This window comes from Schistocerca piceifrons, chromosome 8, assembly GCF_021461385.2.
Source record: "Schistocerca piceifrons isolate TAMUIC-IGC-003096 chromosome 8, iqSchPice1.1, whole genome shotgun sequence".
NCBI lineage: Eukaryota > Metazoa > Arthropoda > Insecta > Orthoptera > Acrididae > Schistocerca > Schistocerca piceifrons.
In genome coordinates this window covers 332,812,705-332,828,077 of record NC_060145.1, presented here as the reverse complement: position 1 = coordinate 332,828,077, position 15,373 = coordinate 332,812,705, and the positions used below count along the sequence as shown (strand labels likewise).

General features: G+C 41.3%; 1 protein-coding gene and 1 pseudogene across 1 annotated transcript in view; both read right to left on the bottom strand.

The window, feature by feature from the left end:
* The window catches only part of LOC124712327, a 1,282,739-nt gene that overhangs the window by 200,712 nt on the left and 1,066,654 nt on the right, over positions 1-15,373 (bottom strand). The window lies entirely within an intron of this gene.
* On the bottom strand, positions 1,670-1,787 carry LOC124712869 (annotated as a pseudogene).

The following is a 15,373-nucleotide window of genomic DNA, read 5'->3' as shown; positions in this document are numbered from 1 at the left end:
CAGTGTCGTGTATGTTTTCATTCATAACAACAATGAGGAAGATTGATCAAAGAAGTGGAGTCTCTCTAAAATTACAGATTATTGAAGCAGTTAAGAAAAAGATGGGTTGGAAGAAGACCAGAAAACAGTTTAATGTTCCAGAAACAAAACTTACGAGCTTATTAAACATGATGTATGGTACACCTGATACAGCAGAAGAAAAGGACCTTAAAATGCTGGGTAAATCTATTGAGTGGTTTTAGTATTGTCTTGCTATGGAAGCTTCTCTCTTCGGACTTAGGAGTAGTGTCTTGTGAAAAATGGTCGCACAACTGACGGAAGGAAATAACACTGAACATCTTTTCAAAGACAAAATTTCTGCTAAAAAGAAGGTCTTTTTTCTTTTAAAAAAATAATTGTCAGAACGAAAGTCTACAAGAACATCCTATAGCAGATAAATTCATTTTACTTCTGGATGATGTTATATTTTATTTTATCTTTATATGTAAGGTGTTCATGAAGTCTCTTACTATTTGTAACTTATCGTCAAAAATTTTGACTTTCTTTCTGCCAGTACAAAAGAATAAACACAACAGAAGAAAGGACAGCTGCTGTTGTTTGCCTCCTACGATCACATGAATGCCACTTTTCCTTGGAGACAGACTGGCCGTCCATAGACAAGACTTTGGGCTCCCAGCTCGCCAGATGTGACCTCAGTGGACTTCTTCACCTGGAGGTTGATGAAGTCCAAAGCATATCAAGATAAAATCGATAATCTTTATCAAATGGAAAACCGCGGTCCACTGGGGTCACGTTATGTGTCCCGAGTCTTGGCGATGCACCGCCAGCCCACCACCTAAGAAGTGCGGCACTGAATCTGGATTACGTTTTCTCTGATTCAATACCCTTTTTCCAACTTTGGTTAGTACTACTTTGATTTTTTAGAAAAGGTCCGATTTTGGCAATTATTTTTTAAACTTGTTAAGTGCAACGTCTACAAAATAAATTATTTCATAATAATTTTTAATCACATTTTCTAAGAGTAGAATGTAAATGGTGCATAACATTATGAAGTAAATATTACATACATGTTTATTACTATCTTTTCTGCTGAGAGACCAAGCTATTTTATTATATCAACCAACTCCGTTAGTTTTCCAGCCACATCCAATCATTTCCGCAAGAGAAAAAACATGATGTTCTTGTCAAAATTTAAGTTTATTATGAAGGATATACATGGCATGAAGATATTTGAATGTACAGATGAGATGTAAAGAACATCTTGTGTGCCTTCCTCGCGTAACATTTACATTTTTTTTCGATTAAGGTCGACACACTGCGAAAACGTCACAGCTGTACAATAAAAGATGTTATTTAGTTAGTTCGTTCCGTGGATGACATTCACGATAAACGTTATGATGTACAACGTGTCAACCGAAAACAAGACTGCAGGGTCAGTGACAATATTAAAAAATTAAACTCCTTCCGAACAGGCCATGAAGACCTAACGTCACCGACCGGCCGCCGTGTCATCCTCAGCCATAGGCGTCACTGGATGCGGATATGGAGGGGCATGTGGACAGCACACCGCTCTCCCGGCCGTATGTCAGTTTACGAGACCGAAGCCGCTACTTCTCAATCAATCAAGTAGCTCCTCAGTTTGCCCCACAAGGGCTGAGTGCACCCCGCTTGCCAACAGCGCTCGGCAGACCGGATGGTCACCCATCCAAGTGCTAGCCCAGCCCGACAGCGCTTAACTTCGATGAGCTGACGGGAACCGGTGTTACCACTGTGGCAAGACCGTTCGCATTCAGTGACAATATAGACGTATATAAATTTTATATGGGCACGTACTGGCCATTTACAGGTTCGTAATTAACGAACTTCTTTTGATGGGAATTTTGGAGCAGCAATTTATAAATTTCGGTAATGTATAAGAAAAAGGCCTTGTGATCGACTGCTTACTTTGTAACAAAGTCGTAGGAGGTCTACTTTATGGATTTTCCAGTTTGTTTTCATCAGTATGCACGCTCAAGAACTTAATTGTGTGTTATGTCTTTGCTGGTACAAAACGTCAATAAAAAGGAGTAATTTTGATAGCACAAGAAAGGAAGTTGCAAGGACTTTCCCACATTGGCGATTCAGATAGAGAATACTTCTTTCCGCTTGTTAGAGAGGTATTACATTTTATAAACTGCGTGCTGTTTTCCTGTGTGCTCCCTTATTTATCTGAACAATTGATACAAAATTTGCTATTATGAGTACAGTTTTTTTCGTTCAGCATATCATTACATATTTTTTATTTACGAAGTGAATTTCCAGTTAACCCAAAATATACTGCACATTGATAAAAAAATTACTTAAGGTAGATTTTATTCCGCATTGAATTTCTTTGATCACACCCTACAGCAACTTATCCTCATTTTATTGCTTCTTAGTAATTGGACGTATGACGGAATGGAGGTAAGTTCTCTGTCTAGCAGTAAAGGATTTCCGGAGTAAAAACTATCCACTTAATTCTCTTGATACAAATAGTTTTCCAAAGAGCATATTTCATCCTTAAGTACTGTTGTGGATGACCTGCATAATATTCACTCTGTTGGCACAACGTCTTCGCCTTTGACTAATTGTAGTTTATTGAAACTAATTAACTTTCCATTCAAATTGCTCGTAAGTTTCCTTGTAGGATGTTTCCGAATCACTTCCATAATGTGTTTTATGGGTCACACTTCAGGCCCTCAGATGCAACACTTTTGAGACGCTTCTCGGTACAATTACGAGTACGTCCATCAAACTGTAGTAGACTAGGGACCGATCTACGTTCCACTACTTAAAATCTTCCTCTGCACCGATTTCGTCACTGATCTGGTTTTCCCATTAGGAAGCGACAAAACCATAAAATACTGAAAAATCGAGACATTTATCTACTTATCCAATCAGTAAGATCAAGTTAGGCAGAAGGGATAGATAACATTCCATCAGAATTCCTAAAATCATTGGGGTGATGGCAACAAAACGACTATTCACGTTGGTGTGCAGAATGTATGAGTCTGGCGACATGTCATCTGTCTTTCGCAAAAATATGATCCACCCAATTTCCAAGACTGCAAGAGCTGACAAGTGCGGGAATTACCGCACAATCGGCTAAACAGTCCATGCATCCAGGTTGGTGACAAAAATAATATACAGAAGAATGGAAAAGAAAATTGGGGATGTTCTAGATGATAAGTTTGTCTTTAGAAAAGATAAAAACACCAGAGAGGTAATTCTGACGTTGCGGCTGATAATGGAAGCAAGACTAAAGAAAAATCAAGACACGTTCATAGAATTTGTCGGCCTGGAAAAAGTCTTCGACAATGCAAAATGGTGCAAGATGTTCGAAATTATTAGAAAAATAGCGGTAAGCTGTAGGGAGAGACGCGTCATATACAATATGTACAACAACCAAGAGGGATTTATAAGAGTGGACGAACACGAACGAAGTGCTCGGATTAAATAGGGTGTAAGACAGTGGTGTCGACTTTTCCCCTTCCTGTTCAATTTGTACATCGAAGAAGCAATGATGGAAATAGAAGAAAGGTTCAGGAGTGGAATTAAAATTCAAAGTGAAAGGATGTCAATGATACGATTCACTGATGACATTGCTATCCTGAGTGAAAGTGAAGTAGAATTACATGATCTGCTGAACGGAATAAACTGTCTAATGAGTACAGAATGTGGATTGAGAATAAATCGAAGAAAGACTAAAGTAATAAGAAGTAGTAGAAATGAGAACAGCGAGAAACTTAATATCAGGACTGATGGTCACTAAGTGGATGAAGTTAAGGAATTCAGCTACCTAGGCAGTAAAGTAACAAGTGACGGACGGAGCAAGGAGGACACCAATAGACTAGCAATGGAGAAAAGGGCATTCCTGGCCAAGAGAAGTCTACTAGTATCAAACATAGGCCTTAATTTGAGGAAGAAATTTCTGAGAACGTACGTCTGGAGTACAGCATTGTATGATAATGAAACATGGACTGTGGGAAAACCGGAACAGAAGAGAATCTGAGCATTTGAGATGTGTTACAGAGGAATGTTGAAAATTAGGTGGACTGACAAGGTAAGGAATGAGGAGGTGCTGCGGAAAATCAGAGAGGAAGGAATATGTGGAAAACACTGATAAGGAAACGGGACAGGATGATGGGACATCTTTTAAGACATCAGGGAATGACTTCCATGGTACTAGCGGGAACTGTGAAGGGCAAAAACTGTAGAGGAAGAAAGAGATTGGTACACATCCAGCAAATAATTGAGGACATAGGTTGCAAGCGCTACTCTGAGAAAAAACAACACTCAGTAAGCCTATCTACAAGACATAGCAAAGGGACTTTGTGCAGAAATTATCCATTCAGTTACGTAATTCATCCGCCTGTGACCTAGGTGAAATGTCTATGTGCCTCAGTACGCGCCATAAATTAAAAGCAGGAGAATAGTTACACAGGCCACCTCAGTAACCGTTTACACAACAGATTTTCCACTTCGGGGTACTTGATTTTGATTAGCAAATGTGTACCTAGGATCTGAGCAAGGGGAGCGGCGGGGGACAACTCATGTTAGGATAAAAATTAATCACGAAGTATTTTAGAAGTTTAACAACAAACAACTCTGGGTACACTTGGTAGAAGTTAATGTGCATCACATGTTATGCCTTTTCTCAAACGGTCCAACTGATACTCAATAGATACAGCGGCCTGTTTTGCGAAGGAGAATTGGAGTTTCGTCTGCGAAGGTTCCTTTTCACCGGAGGGAGCGGCGGGGGTAACTGACCACCTGTGCCTTTTGCTGGTTTCGCCCTTGATGATTGTCAAGGGGGGATCAGGATGGACACAAGTTCTCCGCGTATTCGTGCGCGGTCAGTTATGTTTTTTTTTTCCACCCCCACCCGTTTGACAGGTAGAGAAAATATAAACGTACAATTAGTTTCTACAGAATAGACAGAGAAAAAGTTCATAGCCATGAAACTAATTCAATGGCCATTTTTCGAAAAGGTAATTACATAGGAAGCAAGAAAAGAAAAGAACGATCGGCTTTTGACAAAATACTTCCGCCTGTCACAGCAAACGCTCTCTCCAAATAGACACATCTATAAAGCTTGGCGAGAGAAATAATTACAAAAGAACAAGTGTCACAGTAAAATGAGTGTTCATGAGGAACATATAAACCAGATTTTGTAACTACGAAATGTGTCTTAGTGAAGAAATTTATTGTGATGCTTTATGCAATAATGATAGTACTAAAATCGAGAGATTATTATTAATAATCCAGTACATTAGTGAAAAACACAATCACAAGATACATCGCATTAAAATATTTTGACTGATATTATCTCTTCAGTGTAGAATTATTAACACTCTTAACAGTTTTCAGTAAATAGAAAGTTATTGAAAAAATGGACTCCACCTATTAAGCAAAGAGAATCACAAAAAGCTGCCATAGCCAGGACACACGAAAAGTCAGACACCCCTAAAAGATTATAGATGTAACATAAAATTTCTCTGACAGTGGTCCCCGCCCCCTCCTCCACCCCCCCCCCCCCCTCCTTCCCGATAGCTGAGTGGTCTGCGCGATGGGCTGTCATACCAAGGGGCCGGGTGCGATTCCCATCTGGGTCGGAGATTTTCTCCGCCCACGGACTGGGTGTTGTGTTGTCCTAATCATCACCACCACCATCATCTCATCCTCATCGACACGCAAGTCGCCGAAGTGGCGTCAACTCAAAAGACTTGCATCAGGCGACCTAGCCACACAACTCCTATGGTCAAGTATTCTTACACAGTATAAGAGACTAATTTCTTAGTCTTCAGCAGAGAGGGACCTCACCGTCTCTGTGCAAAAGAACACCGGAATGAACATAGGATATGTATTTCAGTGTGCGGAACGCGCAGCGTAAGCGCCGCCCGACTCATTTCAGTGCACATGTGGCCTAGTATCTTTTCCAGACTTTCTACAATACGAATAGTTCTGCAATCCTGGTGCACTGTTGTTTGGTACTCAGAGATATTCGACACTACCGAGGCCAAGACCCTAGTCAACCATTCAACGTCGTTCACTTACCGACATTCAGCTCTGTTCTGGTAATTAGTGGTTATGTTTATATTAGTGGTGAAGAGAGGCAACTTCAAAATTGAGTTGCCTACAGCAGGCCGTACGATTTCTGTCTTCGTGGTGACAGAAGCTAAATTAAGCGAATCGAAACCAAACCCAGAAAAACAGGCCAGTACCATAATGACTGCTCTGCCAGAATTTAAGTGGAAACAACGGAATCGTGCTGCATGCGCCTCGCTATGTGCTGAATGCGTCAACGCTCGCTATGTATGGATTTCGCTTTACGGATAGACGATGCAGATGTTTAAAATATTGGTATTTCTGTGTGCTTCAGCACTACATCTAATCACCACTACATGTCTGAAATACCAAAACAATGAAATTTTAAAGAACTAGTTTTATAAGGTGCTGATAGTCTCCGTGGTAACACAGGGCAGCGAGAACTGGACTTCAAACACATCAAACAAGAGGAAGTGAGATGGAAGTCTTAAGATATGTGGAGGCTATATGCTGTTGGATGGAACAGAATCAATGTCATATGAAAGAAACTAAATGTGTCCAATATGAATGATATAATACTGGAAAATAAACTAAAATCGTAAGACCACGTTGAATGAACGGACGGTAACAGCATTTCATAGATTTTGTTCGACTCTATGCAATTAGGACGGTGGATGTAGAAATACATCTAACCAGATGGGAAGGCAGTTCCTATGAAGGAAGAGGCCCAAGAGGCCCACAAAGATTGAAACAAACATGAACAGTTGTTACCTCGCATAAAATGATCTGAAAAGTAGACAGACTAAAAAAAAAAGAAAGAAGAAGAGTATTTTAATCAGTGAACGGGTCAAGTATTTGTAGAGCACAGGTCGAAAGTGTATGCATGCCACACAGAGGAGGGCTAAGGGCGTGCATCCTGCGGTCTCAACGGCTATCTCGATAGAAAATAGAAAGAGGTGTGTGCCCCAGTGCTGCACATATGGTGCGTCAGGTGGTCTTTTTATCGACAGATCATGAGTACACTGCAGCTGTAAGTAGGGCTGTAGTGTCACGGCAAAAACGGCTCATCTCTGAGGGCGGGATCGCGACCTTCCGGTACTCACACTGTTCATTGAGTGATCAAGTGTGTGACTGTTTAATTTATTTGTAAGTGGAGACGTCTGTGCGGAATGTAAATATTGTATGCAGAATGATCAGAAAGAAATTGTAAATACTGTATAGAGAATGAAAAACAAGAAATTAAAATGGGAAACTTAAATGTTAAGCTTTTATTGTGCCTGATAGTGTTAGTAATGTATATAGGTCATCAGAAAACAATTTTGTAAATTAAACCAATGTATGCATGTAAGAAAAAATGGGTCTGCAAATATACCAACAAAAGAGTGTAAAATGTAACTTTGAAAATTCTTGTATATATAAGCGAAACATAGCTTCGTAAAATAGTCGTGTAAATGTCATCAGGAACAAATAGCTCTTTAATAAAACCATAAAAATAGCGTTGACAAACAATAAATTATTGTAAATAATTAATCGAAAAACAATTGTGAATATTAACTATTAGTTAATTTGTTATATCATTATTTACTAACACTGCTGCTATAGAATTATTGATAATTTGTTTATAGTAAACCTGAACCTCTTCACGGACAGACTTTGACTGAAGAGGCCCACACTATAGTTATAAACGATAAGTGTGGCAGTGACCTTGAATTTATATAGTACAGGTGTGTAACCTGACACCGGAGGTCTTTATCACTGATCTTAAGATAAAATATTTATCTCACGCAGATACAACCCGCAATAACTACTGCAACTTTAAATCATGTCCCTTTAAATACTGTTATCTTGAGATAAGTGTCCCTTTAAATCTAGAACCTGCACTGCTCTCCTACTAATGAGTGATCACTGAACGGCATGGAGGTACCGCATACTCGTGTGAAACAGCGTAATCAGCACCTAGGAGAGTTTGAAAGAGGCCCCTTTCTACCTATTTGGCCGCCTGGTTGAGTAGTGCAATATCAGCGTTTGTCCGGAATTGTACGTGGTAGTGGCGTTGTACGTGGTAGTGGCGCTTTGTCGGACTGCATGGAATTATGAAGGCAGGCCTATTGGTCATCAAGGTTCCGACCGACCACGTTTGACCACCAAATGGATCGCCGTATTGTGCACCAAGCTATTCGTAATCCCTCCACAGCTGCATCTGGCATCCGAGAACAACATTCTGTGTCACCCTGCGCAGCCGGATTACGGAATTACCGCCTCACGGCTAGGATGCCGCTCACAGCACAACACAAACGGCGGCTTCTGGTGTGGTGCCGATATCTAGAATCTTGGACTGCTACTTAAAGGGTCCCATAGTGGCCAGGTTGTGCAAAAAACCCGATAAGCCACGTCGGTGAGTATGGCGGAAACCTGAGGAGAGGGCTCGTTATTCCAATGATTTGCAGAGGCAAAGCGGTGTTACTGCTTGCGTCATGGTGTGGGGAGCCATCACGTATGACTTCAGGTCAACGCCGCTAATAACCGAGGAACTCTGATGCCATCCAGTCTACTCATGTGTTACCTCTCGTCGCACGGTATCGTGGTGCCATTTTTCATCAGGACAGTGGTCGTCCACACAAAGCGTTTACCTTTATGGGCTGTCTGCGTATCGTTGAGGCACTTCCGTGTCCAGGAAGATCCCAGTTTTGTTCCCGACGGAACGTGTGGGAATAGCATGGACGTCAGCGCTCTCTCTCTCTCTCTCTCTCTCTCTCTCTCTCTCTCTCTCTCTCTCTCCGTAGTGCCAACGTAAGGGCTGTGAAGAACCTGTTAGTTGTGCTCCAGCTTGCCCGCAGGAGAGGATACGACGGCATTACGACACACTTCCCAACGGAATCAGTGCATGCACCCAGCCCTGAGGGATGCAATACGATACTTACTCATCTTGCCAAGTTCTTTCTAAATTTGACTCGATTTTGCAATCACTGAAATAACATTACATACCCTCTCAACTCGTGAAGTTTCATTTCGTTTCCTTCTCCCTTTCTGGGTGTTTCTCTGTAGGCTCTGTATTTGCCTACTTGCGAAGTCATTTGCCATACACTGTCTTTCTGTCTGTCGATCAAAACGCCAGAATTTCCTGGTTGTTCCAGATTGCCTTCGTGTTTAAGGGTTCGTATTGTCAATCGCCCTGCTCCATAATAACTTAACCTGAACTGCCAGCCGTTATGGTCGAACGGTTCTAGGCGCTTCAGTCCGGAACCGCACTGTTCCTACGGTCGTAGGTTCGTATCCTGCCTCGGGTATGGATGTGTGTGATGTCCTTACGCTAGTTAGGTTTAAGTAGTTCTAAGTTCTAGGAGACTGATTACCTCAGATGTTAAGTCCCATAATACTTGGAGCCATTTTTAACCTGAATTGAGTTGTAAACATACTTCATAAAAATAATAAATGATAGCTGTGTGTGTAAATATTTTTAGAAAACAAATTCAAATGAATAGTAGTTATAGCAAATGCGGAAGAAAAGCCTGTTCCGGAACAATGGTATCTATAACGACATGAAATTTATTTTTCTGGAACTTTTTTGGAGAATATATTTGCGCTACTTTTCCCCTCATTATTGACTACTATCGAGAATTGCATTAAAAAACGAGTCTGCTGATTTATTTTTCCATTAGTCCCAGAAAGGTATGATATCAACTATTAAATCTGTAAAAATAAACATACACGTAGCTTGATTGAAATGTTTTGCTTTAACGTCAGTAATGCCCTTCAAACAGGCAGCCATAAGAGGCATTTAATGTGGTGGCAAATTTAACTTATTATTTACAGCAAATTACAATCGTTCTTTAATTCAGAAAACACAGTAGAGTGACATGCATTATATAATGTCTGTGTTCTTGCAGCATGAAAACGATATGTACCTAGAAGTGTGTTGCTATTTAAAATGACACAAATTCATTTACACTACAAATCTTCAGAGGAATCGACAAACAATGTATACCCCGATAACAAATGCCTAAGCGAAAAGTATTACTATCTAGTTGAAGGAGGTCTGGAAACCAGCAAAGCTTTGTGTGGCATGAAACGACAATTTGGATTCTGTGAATTTAATATGAGAAACATTGAACCTGTCTTTTACGTTTCATGAAATTAGTCCATCACTAACAAAAGTGGCACACTGTTCAAAAATGGTTCAAATGGCTCTGAGCACTATGGGACTCAACTGCTGAGGTCATTAGTCCCCTAGAACTTAGAACTAGTTAAACCTATCTAACCTAAGGACATCACAAACATCCATGCCCGAGGCAGGATTCGAACCTGCGACCGTAGCGGTCTTGCGGTTCCAGACTGCAGCGCCTTTAACCGCACGGCCACTTCGGCCGGCGTCACACTGTTCCCCATCTTCAATGAATGAAACAGTGATACGTTACTCAATAACACTCAGTCCATTCTTTTGTGTAAGAACCTAAGTACAGTGATACACCAGCGTAAATGGCTCAGTAATTGCACACGCCAATTTAAATGTGGGCACCAAAAAACTGGTTCTAAAAATAAAAGTTGAACTTTAGTAAAAAAAAATGAAAAACATAAATCTTTGTAAAAACCAGACGAAAAGCGGCGCAAGGAGTGGGGAATAACTACCATCTGGCGTAAGGTGCTAAACGCGCATATAGTGTATAGTCATGTGATGCTACAAATTTTTGTACTACAGGAGGTCCGTAACACAGGAAAACCTCTGATTACATTCTAGAACGGAAAAGGGGACTGTACATTTTCGAGACACCTTGCTAAACAAATAGATGGTTATGCAAGAAATGCAGCTATTTAAGATTCGTAATACAGCGTCTTTATGACTTGCCAACGCTGATCATTTGTTGACTGCAAATGACGCTTGGTTCAAATGGCTCTGAGCACTATGGGACTCAGCATCTTAGGTCATAAGTCCCCTAGAACTTAGAACTACTTAAACCTAACTAACCTAAGGACATCACACACACGCATGCCCGAGGCAGGATTCGAACCTGCGACCGTAGCAGTCCCGCGGTTCCAGACTGCAGCGCCAGAACCGCTAGACCACCGCGGCGGCCCAATGATGCTTGTTACCACAGTAAAAGAAGTTGGCCAGCAGTAAGCAAGGCAATTTATTAGGCATTTGTTGCCGCGAGTCGTGAAACAATGAGGTCAGATCTTTGGAGAGCAGTTATTTGAAACGGTAGTGTCAATGGTTGTTACTGTATTGGAAAAATCTAAAGCGACATTGTTGAGGGCAATGATTAGTAGCAGTAACTCACTACTGATCGGATATCAATTCACAGTAATCGAGATCGCTTCAACACAAGATTATTGTCGCAGAAGTGACGCATAAATAATGCAACACAGGCAACGTCACCCTCCTTTCTGGGGTTACAAGCGAACGCCATAAAATTAACGTCCGTAACAGAATCCCCGTTTCCTAATCTCAACCACGAACGATATCGTGCAGAATCATGTACCACCGCACCGTAAATGGTTGCAATGGGAAGTGACGAGTCAACTGCCTCCTCTTTTTCCAGTAACAGATTTGGTTTGTACAGTCGAACTACTTCCCTCCTAACGATGTTGGCGAAGGTTTGATCCACAGTATTATCTTATTGTGCGGGTCTTACTGTTATTCTAGAAGAACGAATTACAACCATGACAAAGCTGCTGTACACGAACAAGTGACAATACTTTACTTTCTCGTGGTTGGTTCTTTTAAACTTGGTTTGTTGAACATGCACTGTATCCCAAAACTTTGCTTTTCTCTCCACATGGCATGAACATATTGCGGAAAAGTTCTAAATTTTAGTTATACACGTTTCACCATTTTAAGTGCTATCTTCCACGTGTTTTTTATTCTTATTCTGCCTCATACCGCGCTGTAATGTACTTCGTGATGGTAGTGTCATGTATTACATACTTTATACGGCTTTCCGTAGATTCTAGTGCTGACGTATTTCTTACCTCTGCATCAACGTTCTTTTCTCTACTGCGCACACATGTTAATATTTTTTATTTTATTTTTCACTGCCTGACAAAACAAGTAACGCACACAGAAGGGGAGGAAGAAGCAAAATGAAACTTCAGAGGTTGAGAAGGTTATGTGGACAAACGAAATTTGCAGAGAGGTTGGCAATATGGGCTTAATTATCAGTATGACGTTGCACCCTCTCTGGCTTGGACATACGCACTGATGCAGTTGAGGAGTGTCTAGTTCGTACAGCCACAGCCATTACCTTAGTGCAATGTCTGTATTTGACAGTGTCTGCAAAGATCGCCGTTGTATGCTGAGACAAGCTGGCCCTAGATATCCCGGAAACTTTTCAATGGAACGGAGTTGATGACTGAGCTAATCAGCAAACATGTTCTATCGAGGACAGGTATGGGAATCTTGCTGACCATGAGAATACCTCAACATCACGCAGACGAGCATTGTCCTGTTGAAAAACGGCACGACGTTACTGTCGCATGAGTGGTAACACATGAGAACGCAGGGACTCCGTGACAAACTGCTGCGTCGTCGGAGTTCCCTCGCTCACCACGTGCCGTCGCCTGAAGTCATAGCCGCTAACGTCGCTGTGCGTCTCCGCAGGGCGCCGTCATAATCCCAGACGATGTTCATCCGGGGTAGTGCTGAGCCGCGATACATCGCTGAAGAGAGCGCTACCTTATCGGCAGTCCACGATTCCCGGTCACGCCTTAACGTGTAGTTGTACTAACGACGGCTTACTCGTGGGACGGTAATTTCCTAGTCCGCGTGCTGCTAGTCTCCGAGGCAGCCCATCACTTGTTCTCAGATGCCAGTCGCAGACGAGAAGCTGTTACCATGTGCTTGGTGCACAATATTGTGATCCTCTCTTCTGGTGCGAAGATGTGGTCGACCAGAACCTGCACGACGGGTATGCCTGCTCTCCCACGCAGTCCATCATCGGACTGCTGTCACATCTGAACGCCCCAGAAATCTGGACACAGCACGATTCAAGCAGCCGGCTACATGGAGACCAACAATGTAATCTCTTTCGAACTATGTCAGGTGCTGATAGCACTATCTCATACGAGTACGCAGCATCTCCGAGTCCCCCCACAATGGTTAGTCAACGTCTGAGGCTGTTTTATGCTCCCTTGTAGACCCTACCAGGCCTTTTAACAACACTAATGCAGCCTTGGAGGCCTTTCAACCCTTCACATAAAATTTCAGCTCTAAGCATTTACATACTCGCTGATATCGCGTTAAGTACGAACATACATGGACATTCAACTATGTCTTCAGGGTGCTTCAGTTTTTTTTATCAGGCAGTGTATTTATAAAAACACGGCGGTACCCGGAAATGACTTTGTATAGCATCTAATTTACACAAAGAAATATTCAGAAATAGCATTCAGTTTTTCTTTTAAATTCACTCCATAATACCGCTGTGTTTGAAAGTGCTTTATTGATAATGATACTGAACGCTAACCATACTGGAGCGTTTAGAAGCTTAATGTTCAGTTAGCTGAAATGAGTATAATTCGTGGTACGACTAATCAGTTGCCCCTTCGTTTTCCGGTTAATACCTCGACTTCTATGATGCGGTTCAGTATAGCTTTTTCAGAGTGCATACTGGCAACAGGGAACCACAACAGCTATCCCCGCACGACCACTGGAGTTCACAACGGGGAAACAAAGGGCAGCACCACAAACACACACTACTGATTGGTGGAGGGTGGTTTTGGAGATTTCGCCAACTTAATTCTTATACACTTAAAATATTATATGTATGTATTGATCCACTGATTAGCATGCTTTTGTCATATGTAAAATAAAATGAATTGCGAATTACGTAAGGAAGAATTTCTCTCTATTTTTATCCTTGCAAGCACGAGAATTATTAAGAACCACAATATTCAGAAGATAATTATACGCTGTGTGTCTTATAACAAAAAAGTGCTGTGTTGATTTCTCACCTCCCACGGTACCGAAGAACTGACGAAACTAGTCTGGCGACTACGAAAACTGCAAGACGTAGATGGAAAACTTGACTAAAATGAATGATATTCCACATAATAGGTACTTTTGGGAGAGAAACTGACTGCGATTACGTAAATAAGTATTATCTCTGACTTTAGAAATTAAGTATCGTGCAACGTCCCAACGAATTGCAACCAGAGCCTCAAAACGCCATAGTACGGAATCAGAGAAAGCCTGCACATATCCTTGGTGAATCTTACCCACGCAGTTTGTAAGCACTTCTACAAAGCGCAAAGAATTGATATTTATTTTTGTGGGACCGTGCTGAACAAGTTGCAGACCAATCTTATTCCAGCCACGTTCGGCTGGCGACATGTTAAGTGAATGTCCAGTCGGGGAAGCAGTGATCCTTTCGACGGCAGCTTGCACACTCCTCACCACATGTTGCGGGCATTATACTCCTGACATGTAGCATGTGAAAATGCCTGAAGGCTCCAAAATGTGCCTTGTATAAGCATTTATACCCGCACTCATGTTTTTTTTGTATTCTTTTGTTAAGAGATCATCCATGATGATCTATTTCCTACCAATCAATTCATATCAGGGTAGCACGTATACCCCACGTCCTAAATTATTTATCTTACATATTCTGATTTCTGTTCTCGCTTTTCCTCTCTTACGGCTCCCTCTAGTACCATGAGAGTTACTTCCTGATGTCATCTCAGGCCCTATAATCTTACCCCTTCGTTTAGATGACTTTTCCAATTTCCTTTCTCGTCGAATTTGCAGAGAATCTCCTAATTCCTCAACATCTTTCTTAATTTCAGCTTCCTTCTCAACACAACATCTGCAATGCTTTGATTCTCTTGTGGTTTTGCCACAGCCCATGTTTGACCTTTGCATAATGCTGTGCTCCATACATATTTTCTCGCAATTTTTCTCTTTAAGACCTACATTTAATACGAATAAACTTCTTTTGGCGAGGCATGCCTCTTTGAATGTGGTGTGTGTTTCGTATGTCGTCCATGCTTTCTGTGTCATGTGTTATTTTGTCCCCCAATACAATCACTTCGACTATTACACTGTCAAAAATTAAAATGTTAATTTTTTTTACAGATCTCTCCTCAGCTAGACCTCGATACTTTCGTCTTTATTTGGTGTATTCTCAATCGATATTCTGTGTTCAGTAGATAGTTTATTCCTTCAAGAGAACTTTTAATTTTTCCTGACCTTAACGGACGATAGCAATGTCAGTAGCAAAAATTGTTATGAATACCTTCTCACCTTGAATTTTCATTCCACTTGTGAACACTAATTTTCTTCAGTCTTTCCTCGATAAATATTTTGAATATCCGG